At 37.6% G+C, this 11,373-nt stretch overlaps 1 long non-coding RNA gene across 1 annotated transcript; it reads right to left on the bottom strand.

Annotated features, from left to right (window-relative positions):
• Positions 1-4,192: 4,192 nt before the first annotated feature.
• Positions 4,193-8,990, bottom strand: LOC107971020 (uncharacterized). Its single transcript, XR_001713952.3, has 4 exons — positions 8,632-8,990; positions 8,457-8,497; positions 5,320-5,373; positions 4,193-4,481 (listed from the first exon to the last, which is right to left on the bottom strand). It is a non-coding gene; the product is annotated as an uncharacterized LOC107971020 (long non-coding RNA).
• Between the last annotated feature and the right edge of the window lie 2,383 nt (positions 8,991-11,373).

Genomic DNA, 11,373 nt, shown 5'->3' with positions numbered 1-11,373 from the left:
ATTCAGAGCTTGAAGACAAGGTCTTTGAATTAATCCAATCCAACAAAGACAAAGAGAAAGAAAATATGAACAAAGCCACCAAGAAGTCTGGGATTATGCTAAATGACAAAACCTAAGAATAATTAGTGTTCAGAGGAAGAAGAGAAATCTAAAAGTTTGGAAAACATATTTGGGGGAATACTCAAGGAAAACTTCCCTGACCTTGCTAGAGACCTAGACATCCAAATACAAGCACCTGGAAAATTTATTGCAAAAAGATCATCACCTAGGCACATTGTCATCAGGTTATCTAAAGTTAAGATGAAGAAAAAATCTTAAAAGCTGTGAGACAAAAGCACCAGGTAACCTATATAACAGCACATGGAACTTTCTCCAAGACAGACCGTATGATAGGTCACAAAATGAGCCTCAATAAATTTAAGAAAATTGAAATTATATCAAGCACTCTCTCACACCACAGTGGAAAAAAACTGGAAATCAACTCCAAAAGGAACCTTCAGAAACATGCAAGTACACGGAAATTAAATAACCTGCTCATGAATGATCACTGGGTCAAAAACAAAATCAAGATGGAAATTAAAACATTCTTCTAATTGAATGAAAATAATAATACAACCTATCAAAACCTCTGAGATACAGCAAAGACAGTGCTAAGAGGAAAGTTCATACCCCTAAATGCCTACATCAAAAAGACTGAAAGAGCATAAACTGACATTGTAAGGTCACACCTCAAGGAACCAGAGAAACAAGAACAAACCAAACTCAAACTCAGCAGAAGAAAGGAAATAACCAAGATCAGAGCAGAACTAAATGAAATTGAAACAAACAAACAAAAAACACAAAAGATAAATGAAACAAAAAGCTAGTTCTTTGAAAAGATAAACAAAATTGGTAGACCATTAGCAAGATTAACCAAGAAAAGAGCAGAGAAAATCCAAATAACCTCATTAAGAAACGAAATGGGAGATATTACAATTGACACCACTGAAATACAAAAGATTATTCAATGCTACCATGAACATCTTTATGGGCATAAACTAGAAAATCTAGAAGAGATGGATAAATTCCTGGAAAAATACAACCCTCTTAGCTTAAATCAGGAAGAATTAGATACCCTGAACAGACCAATAACAAGCAGTAAGATTGAAATGGTAATTAAAAAATTACCAACAACAAAAAGAGTCCAGGACTAGACAGATTCAGAGCAGAATTCTACCAGACATTCAAAGAAGAATTGGTACCAACCCTTTTGACACTATTCCACAAGACAGAGAAAGAGGGAACCCTCCCTGATTTATTCTATAAAGTTGACATCACCTTAATACCAAAACCAGGAAAAGACATAACCAAAAAAGAAAACTACAGACTGATATCCCTGATGAACATAGATGTTAAAATCCTTAACAAAATACTAGCTAACCAAATCCAACAACATATCAAAAAGATAATCCACCATGATCAAGTGGGTTTCATACCAGGGATGCTGGGATGGTTTAACATATGCAAGTCAATTAATGTGATACACCACATAAACAGAATTAAAAACAAAAATCACATGATGATTTCAATAGATGCAGAAAAAACATTCAACAAAATCCAGCATCTCTTTATGGTTAAAACTCTCAGCAAAATTGACATACAAGGGACATACTTCAATATAATAAAAGCCATCTATGACAAACCCACAGCCAACATAATGCTGAATGGGGAAAAGTCAAAAGCATTCCCTCTGAGAACTGGAAAAAGACAAGGATGCCCACTTTCACCACTCCCCTTCAACATAGTACTGGAAGTCCTAGACAGAGCAATCAGACAAGAGAAAGAAATAAAGGTCATCCAAACCAGTAAAGAGGAAGTCAACTGTCAGTGTTTGCTGATGATATGATTGTTTACCTCAAAAACCCTAAAGACTCCTCCGGAAAGCTCCTAGAACTGATAAAAGAATTCAGCAAAGTTTTCAGATACAAGGTTTTTTTTTTTTGTTTTGTTTTGTTTTGTTTTTTTTTTGACATGGAGCCTTGCTCTGTCGCCCAGGCTGGAGTGCAGTGGCACAAGCTCGGCTCACTGCAACCTCTGCCTCCTGGGTTCAAGCAATTCTTCTGCCTCAGCCTCCCAAGTAGCTGGGATTACAGGAGCCCACCATCATGTCCAGCTAATTTCTGTATTTTTAGTAGAGATGGGGTATTGCCCTGTTGGCCAGGCTGGTCTCAAACTCCTTACCTCAAGTGATCCTCCCACCTCAGCTTCCCAAAGCTGGGACTACAGGTGTGAGCCACCATGCCTGACCCAGATACAAGATTAATGTACACAAATCAGTAGCTCTTCTATACACCAATAGCAACCAAGCTGAGAATCAAGTCAAGATCTCAACTCCTTTTAAAATAGCTGCAAAAAAAGAAAAATAAAATATGTAGGAATATACCTAACCAAGGAGGCAAAATATCTCTACAAGGAAAACTACAAAACACTGCTGAAAGGAATCATAGATGACACAAACAAATGGAAACATATCCCATGTTCATGGATGGGTAGAATCAATATTGTGAAAATGACCATACTGCCAAAAGCAATCTACAAATTCAATGCAATCCCTATCAAAATACCACCATCATTCTTCACAGAATTAGGAAAAACAATTCTAAAATTCACATGGAACCAAAAAAGAGCCCACAGAGCCAACACGAGACTAAGCAAAAAGAACAAATCTGGAGGCATCACACTACCTGATTTGAAACTATACTATAAGGCCATAGTCACCAAAACAGCATGGTATAGGTATAAAAATAGGCACATAGACCAATGGAACAGAACAGAGAACTTGGGAATAAACCCAAATACTTACAGCCAGCTGATGTTTGACAAAGCAAACAAAAATATAAAATGGGGAAAGGACATCCTTTTCAACAAATAGTGCTGGGATAATTGGCTAGCCACATGTAGGAGAATGAAACTGGATCCTCGTATCTCATCTTATACAAAAATCAACTCAAGATGGGTCAAGTTCTTAAAATCTAAGACCTGAAACTATAAAAATTCTAGAAGATAACACTGAAAAACCCTTCTGGACATTGGCTCAGGCAAGGATTTCATGACCAAGAACCCAAAAGCAGATGCAATAAAAACAAAGATAAAGAGCTGTGAATTAATTAAACTAAAGAGCTTTTACATGGCAAAAGGAACAGTCAGCAGAGCAAACAGACAGCTCACAGAGTGGTAGAAAACCTTCACAATTTATACATCTGACAAAGGACTAATATCCAGAATCTACAACGAACTCAAACAAATCAGTAAGAAAAAAAAGGAACAATCCCATCAAAAAGTGGGCTAAGGACATGAATAGACAATTCTCAAAAGAGAATATAAAATGGCCAACAAACATGAAAAAATGCTCAACATCACTAACGATCAGGGAAATACAAATCAAAACCACAATGCAATACCACCTTACTCCTGCAAGAATGGCTGTAATCAAAAAATGAAAAATACAGTAGATGTTGGTGTGGATGCAGTGATCAAGGAACACTTCTACACTGCTGGTGGGAATGTAAACTAATTCCGCCACTTTGGAAGACAGTGTGGAGAGTCCTTAAAGAACTAAAAGTAAAACTACTATTTGATCCAGCAGTCCCACTACTGGGTATCTACCCAGAGGAAAAGAAGTCATTATACAAAAAAGATACTTGCACATCCATGTTTATAGCAGCAGAATTTGCAATTACAAAATCATGGAAGCAACCCAAATGCCCATCACTCAACAAGTGGATAAAGAAACTGTGGTATGTATAGATGATGGAATACTACTGTGTGTGTGTGTATATATATATATATATATATATATATATATATATATATATATATTTTTATATGATGGAATACTACTCAGCCATAAATAGCATTGAATTAACGGCATTCACAACATCCTGGATGAGATTGGAGACGATTATTCTAAGTGAAGTGAGATTGGAGACGATTATTCTAAGTGAAGTAACTCTGGAATGGAAAACCAAACATCGTATGTTCACACTGATATGTGGGAGGTAAGCGATGAGGATGCAAAGGCATAAGAATGACAAAATGGACTTTGGGGACTCGAGGGGAAGGTTGGAAGTGGGGCAAGGGACAAAAGACTACAAACAGGGTGCAGTGTATACTGCTCAGGTGATGGGTGGACCAAAATCTCACAAGTCACCACTAAAGAACTTACTCTGCTGGGCAATGGCTCACACCTGTAATCCCAGCACTTTGGGAAGCCAAGGTAGGTGGATCACGACATCAGGAGTTCGAGACCAGCCTGGCCAACATAGTGAAACCCCATCTCTACTAAAAATACAAAAATTAGCCAAGTGTGGTGGCACACACCTGTAGTCCCAGCTACTCGGGAGGCTGAGGTGGGAGAATTGCTTGGACCCGGGAGGCGGAGGTTGCAGTGAGCTGAGACGACGCCATTGCACTCCAGCCTGGGTGACAGACTGAGACTGCATCTAAAAAAAAAAAAAAAAGAAAGAAAGAAAAAGAGAAAAAGAACTTACTAATGTAACCAAACACTACCTGTACCCCAACAAAGTATGGAAAAATAAAAACAACAAAAATATTTTAAACCCACTAAGTTTAAAGGTACCATTTTTCTCTTTGATAGTACAGTATTGGGCAGAATATGAATTGGTCATTTCTACATACACTCCATGATAGTATAAATCAGCACATTCATTCTGAAGGATAAGTTGGAGCTTAAAAATATATTATCATTTGTATTATTATAGTTTGCTTTTATACTTCCAGAAGGAATTATCATATATGTCAGCCAACATTTAACTGCTAGTTGTTCATTGAAGTACTGTATGTAATAGCAAAACAACTGGAAACCACCTGTGTTTATAATAGTGTGGGATTGTTAATTAAATCAGATTTACTAATAAGTATACTCTGCAGCCATATTCAATTACTGAGGAAAATACTCATAAAAAGCAGATATAAATGTCCAGAATTATCCCATTAAAGATGTTTTTCATGAGCTGATGTTAAGGATTTTTTGGCTTTGGAGTGGCGAGACACAATGGTATTTCACTTTACATAAGAAGCAACCCTTACATTTAATATCTTTTTAACAGTTTTCTTAGTCAAGGGTTATATAGAATGTGTATGAAGATGGTTAAGTGAAATGGTAATGGTAGACTTTATGCCACACAGAAGTAGATATGTTTGATGTTTAGAGGGAACTCAGAACCATCCTAGCTTTCTACCTTGAGAAACAGTGTGGAGCACTAGAAAGAATATGAGATTAGAAATCAGAAGGCTCATATTCTAGATTATTTCACTGACCTGTTATGACACCTGGAACACTTCTTTCTGCTCTGTGAACCTCATTTTCCCCATCTATACAATGAAAAGTTTGGATTAAAACCATGCTTCTCAACCCTGGCTGCATGTTAGAATTTTCTGGGGAGATTTTAAAACTACTGATGCCTGGGCCTACCCATAAGCAATTAAATATGAATCTCTGCAGATAAGGCCAAGGGGACTCGTATTTTTGTAAAGGTTTACTACCTCCCTCCCAACCCCCAGGCGATTCTGCTGTTAAATCAGGGCTGAGAACCACTAAATTAATTGATCTCTATGGAAGCCTTCCAATTCTGATATTTGAGACCCTATGCATTTTGAGAGACTAACATTGAGGTCATCTTTTATTCTTAGTGGTTCTGACAGCCCCACCTCCAAGTAGGACACATAAGGTGTATGTGGATCATCGGGCTCAGGAAGAGAGTCATATAGCCAACTACTAAGGAGTGTTGGGAGGGAAAACCCTGGACAGGATGGAATTGATGTTCACAATTTTACCTCTCTTGGATTTACACTTCTTTCTGTGCCCAAGTTCACTAGTTCTTTCCAAGATGCTGAACATCTGGTCTCATCCCTCTCTTTGGTCAGTTGAAATCTGTCCAAATCCCTTTCCCCTTAGCTCAGCTATGGCAGGGTTGAAATTTTCCAAAAGAAACATTTATGAGGAAATTAAAGGAAGAGGAAGCAATCACAAAAGCAGAGTGGTGTTAACAGAGAACATAATTTTAAATTCAATCTAGCTGCTGCATGGCCTGGCTGACTCACAGCTTACAAGGCATCTGGTCCCAATTCTCATTCTTTGCCTCAAGATGGAAATATTGGATAGTAGTGGTGCCAAAGATGTCCAGAATTCAACGCAAGGTAGATTCATGCAGGCTGTTGTGCTAGGTCTTTGGAAATTAGCCCCAATTACTAGTCAGTCCCCTTTGTTTGAGGCTTGTGCTACCCTCTTGTCCTGCAACTGCTATGACCCAAGACTACCCTCACCCTCAAGAGAGATATTTCTCTCACTTGGGATCTTGGTGGATGACCATTACTGACTGGGCATCCAGCTCCTGCTGCTCTTCCTCTGGAGGGCCTAAAAGGCTTCATTTCCCAGAAACCTGATTTTGTGTCTGGGGCCAGATCTTTAGGGGGATCTCCATTTGCCTGATATACATTAACTCCTTCGTATTAAGGCTCTGCTGTCCCCCTGTGAAACTGGACTCCTTCACCTGCTGATTGCAGCTGATGGGTTTGCCCTTTCTAACTTTGTAACCAAGACATCCTCCATGGAAAGCTCCAAATATTGGTCTGGAGTCCCTAGAGAAGAGCTGGTTTGCCTAGCATGCTACTACAGCTTCAAGGAGAAAAGCCACAGAAAAGCAAGCACAACATTCGTCTGAGAAAGGCCAGCAGTCAAACCTGGAAAGATATATTCTTGATTTTTTAATTGATACACAATAATTGTACATATTTATGGGGTGCGTGTGATATTTTTGATATGTGCATACAATGTGCAATGATCAAATCATTACAGGATAATTGAGATATCCATTACCTCAAGCATACATGTGGGAAGACATATTCTATCATGAAATCCAATGAATGAGCACAAGCCAGTGATGAGAGGAAAAGACAAAAAATTATAGGCCAGATAGGCTCTATAAGGGAGTCACAAGCAAAGATGGCAAAAATAAAATAAGAGGGCAAAATAATGGCCTTGAATGGGATCACAGTAGTGTCCAAGTTTCATTTTATTGATAGTTTTATGGATGGGTTGGCCTTGTTTTTTTCTTTTCCTTGGTAAGATGAGCTGATCTTATTTTATTTTTATTATTTTACCCAGCCACGACGTCCCTGTGAGGTCCCTAGTCAGCCTGGGCTCAGATGACCTGATTTTAAAGCACAGCATCTAAGCTGAATTTTCAGCCTCTTCCTTATACTCTGTATATCTGCTTCAGAGTTGTTAGGCTCTTGCCTCTCTCATATGAGGGCCACTACCTGCCTATTCCAGTGAATGTTCCTGCATGATCTTACTTCCCCCTTATGGTTACCAGCTTCCCCACACCTCTCCCTCAGATAGGCCGTTTAGAAGTCTATCATCAAAGGCTCATAATTGTAAAACATTTTACACTCCCAGCAATGAAACAAGCAATTGGCAACAATGTAAAGAGGAGTTCACTCCCCATAGTAGAGAGTGGAGGGCAACACTGACTGGGAAAGCAATGATGGCAGGACCTTGTCCTACTCGTCCTCCCAGAGTTGGGGCAGAGTGGCCATCTAGTATAAAAGGAAAGGCTGAACAATGATTTGGCAGGATGGATGTCTGAATTCCAATCTTAACCTTTCTTATTGTAGAGTGATTTTAAGAGCATGGGATTATAATTAGACACACCATGGTGTCCTGGCTTAGTAGCTTAGTAGCTGTGCGAGCTTTGGCAAGTTTCTCAGAGCCTCAGTTTTAATATCTGTGCAATGAAGAGTCTAGTAATACTCACTTTCTAGGGTTGTTGTGAGGCTCAAGTGAGGTAATGTACACAAAGTGTCTAGAAAAATACATAACTAATAAAAGGTAGTTATCATTACTGCTTGTTGGAATCCCTTATGGTTCCTGGTCCTCAGTTCCTTCAACTTAAGAAACAGGGATGATTGATAAGGCTCAGCTCATCTATCTCACTGGGCTGTGACAAGAACCACAGGTAAAAGTACTTCATAAACTCCAAAGTGCTGCCACAGCTTTACTTTGACCAGGTGTAGCGGGGCAGACTGCTGGAATAAGTCAGCATCCAGCCATCTATCTCCATGAAGAATAAATATGAAAAAAATTTTCTTCCCCATGTCTTTTCCCTGGAAAGAGAAAAGACTGGATTCATACATTTCTGAATGGGGCTCTATCCAGAGCATAATTAGCCAATTGGGGAACATTAGAGAAAAATCTCCCTTCCAGTGAAGAATGAAAAACATTTGGGGAGATCAAGTGAAATTCTGGATGTGAATATGGCCAGCACGTGGCTGAAAAAATAGTAGGTAATGATCTTTTCTGCTGTTTTTCTTCTTGGTTTTACAATAGAGAGTAAGGAATATAAGCTCTAGCTTGAGAGTTGATATCTAACAGCAGGGAAGCTCTGGCTACCTACCCAGTGGTATATGTCTGCAATCACAATTCTTGGGTCAATTCCTTTTGGAATAAACATAATTAAATAAATTCACACCAAAGAGCCTAGAAAATTTAATGGAATGTAATAACAAAATTACAGTGTCATAGCATGTGAGAATAGGAAGGATCCTTAGACTACAAGTTCTATCTCTCACCTGGGTAGATGAGCAATGATGACATTTGAACTGATAGATTGATTCAATCCCTTGAGAAGCATTAGTTGTCAGCCTAGAATATGACAGAAATATGTCAGAAGTTGAGTGTATGTTTGTGAGTGGGAAAATATCTCTGTCCTTGTTGAGTTTATAGTCTAGTAGGGAAAAGAGAGAATATGCAAGTAAACAAATGAATAAATTAAACATATGTACAAAATTTGAAGTGCTATAAACATAAGCAAATACTGAGGTAGAGAATAAATATGTGGTGGGAGAGAGGAAATTTGTTAGAATTGTTTGTACATGATGGGTTCAGGAGAAGTCTCAGAAAGGATTTAAGTTTATTTTGTTATTTTTAATTTTTGTGGGTACATAATAGGTGTATATATTTATGAGGTACATGAGATATTTTGATACAGGTATGTGATACATAATAATCTCATCATGGAAAATGAGATATCCATCCCCTCAAGCACTTATCCTTTGTGTTACAAACAATAAATTATACTCTTTTAGTTATTTAAAAATGTAAAATTAAATTATTTTGACTATAATAATTTAAGTCAGGTGACTGTTGTGCTAGTAAATACTAGGTCTTATTCAATCTTTCTAATTATTTTTTTCTGTACCCATTAACCATTTCCACCTTCTCCCTGCCACTACCCTTCTCAGTCTGGTAGCCATCCTTCTACTCTCTATCTCCATGAGTTTAATTGTTTTGATTTTTAGATCCCACAAATAAGTGAGAACATGTGACATTTGTCTTTCTGTGCCAGCTTTATTTCATTTAACAATAACCACCAGTTCCATCCATGTTCTTGCAAATGACAGGTCCTCATTCATTTTATGGTTGAATAGTACTCCATTGTGTATAAGTGCCACATTTTCCTTATCCATTCATCTATTGATGGACACTTGGGTTATTTTCAAATCTTAGCTATTGTGAAGAGTGCTGCAACAAACATGGGAGTGTGGATACCTCTTTGGTATACTAATTTCCTTTCTCCTGATTATATGCTCAGCAGTGGGATTGCTGTATCATATAGTAGCCCTATTTTTAGTTTTTTGAGAAATCCCTAAACCATTCTTCATAGTAGCTGTACTAATTTACATTGCTGCCAATACTGTATGAGTGTTATCCTTTCTGAATATTCTCATCAGCATTTGTTATTGCCTGTCTTTCAGATATAAGGCATTTTAACTGGAGTGAGATATCTTATTGTAGGTTTGATTTGCATTTCTCTACTATCAATGATGTTGAGCACCTTTTCATATGCCTGTTTGCCATGTGTAGGTCTTCTTTTGAGAACTGTCTGTTCAGATTTTTTGACCATTTCTTAATTGGACTATTAGATTTTTTTTCTTGAGGGTTGTCTGAGCTCCTATATATTCTGGTTATTAATTCTTTGTCAGATGGATAGTTTGCAAATATTTTCTCCCATTCTGTGGGTTGTCTCTTCAATTTGTTGATTGTGCTCTTTGCTGTGCAGAAACTTTTCAATATCTTCTGATTCCATTTGTCCATTTTTGCCTTGGTTGCCTGTGCTTGAGAATTATTGCTCAAGAAATTTTTGCCCAGATCAATGTCCTAGAGAGTTTCCCCAATGTTTCCTCACAGTTTGGGGTCTTAGATTTAAGTCTTTAATCCAGCTTATTTTGATTTTTATATATGGTGAGAGGTAGGCTCATAGTTTCATTCTCTTGCCTATGGATATTCAGTTATCCCAACACCATTAATTAAAGAATCTCTCTTTTCCTCAGTGTATGTTTTTGGCACATTTGTCAAAAATGAGTTCACTGTAGGTGTGTAGATTTGTTTCTGGGTTCTCTGTTCTGTTCACCTGTGTGTGTGTTTTTATGCCAGTATTATGCTGTTTTGATTTCTATAGCTCTGTAGTATAATTTGAAGTCAGGTAATGTGATACCTTCAGTTTTTCTTTTTTTAATTTTAATTTTTAGTTTTTGTGTGTACCGTATATAGTAGGTGTATATATTTATGGGGTAACTGAGATATTTTGATGCAGGCATGCAATGTGAAATAAGCACATCATGGAGAATGGGGTGCTCATCCCCTCAAACATTTATTTTTTGAATTATAAACAATCCAATTGGACTCTAAACTGTGTTCAAATGTACAATTATTATTTACTGTAGTCACTCTATTATGCTACCAAATAATAGGTCTTATTCATTTTTACTATTTTTTTGTACTGATTAACCATCCTCACTCCTCTGTCCCCCACCCAAGGACCCCACTACCCTTTCCAGCCTCTGGTAATTATCGTTCTACTCTTTATGTCCATGAGTTTTATTCTTTTAATTCTTAGATCACACAAATAATGAGAACATGCAATGTTTGTCTTTCCATGCCTGGATTATTTCACTGAACATGATGATCTCCATTTCCATTCATGTTGTTGCAAATGACTGGATCTCATTCTTTTTATGGCTAAATAGTACTCCATTGTGTGTCTGTTCCACATTTTCTTTATCTATTCATATGTCAACAGACACTTAGGTTTCTTCCAAAACTTAGCTATTGTAAACAGTGCTGCAACAATCGTAAGAGTAAAGATATCTCTTCAATATACTGATTTACTTTCTTTTGGGTATTTACTAAGCAGTGGGATTGCTGGATCATATGGTAGCTCATTTTTAGATGTTTGAGGAACTTCCAAACTATTCTCTGTAGTGGTTGTACTAATTTACTCCCCTCCACCAGTATATGAGGATTACGTTTTC

Source organism: Pan troglodytes, chromosome X, assembly GCF_028858775.2.
Source record: "Pan troglodytes isolate AG18354 chromosome X, NHGRI_mPanTro3-v2.0_pri, whole genome shotgun sequence".
Taxonomy (NCBI): Eukaryota; Metazoa; Chordata; class Mammalia; order Primates; family Hominidae; genus Pan; species Pan troglodytes.
This window is presented reverse-complemented; position numbering and strand designations above follow the sequence as displayed.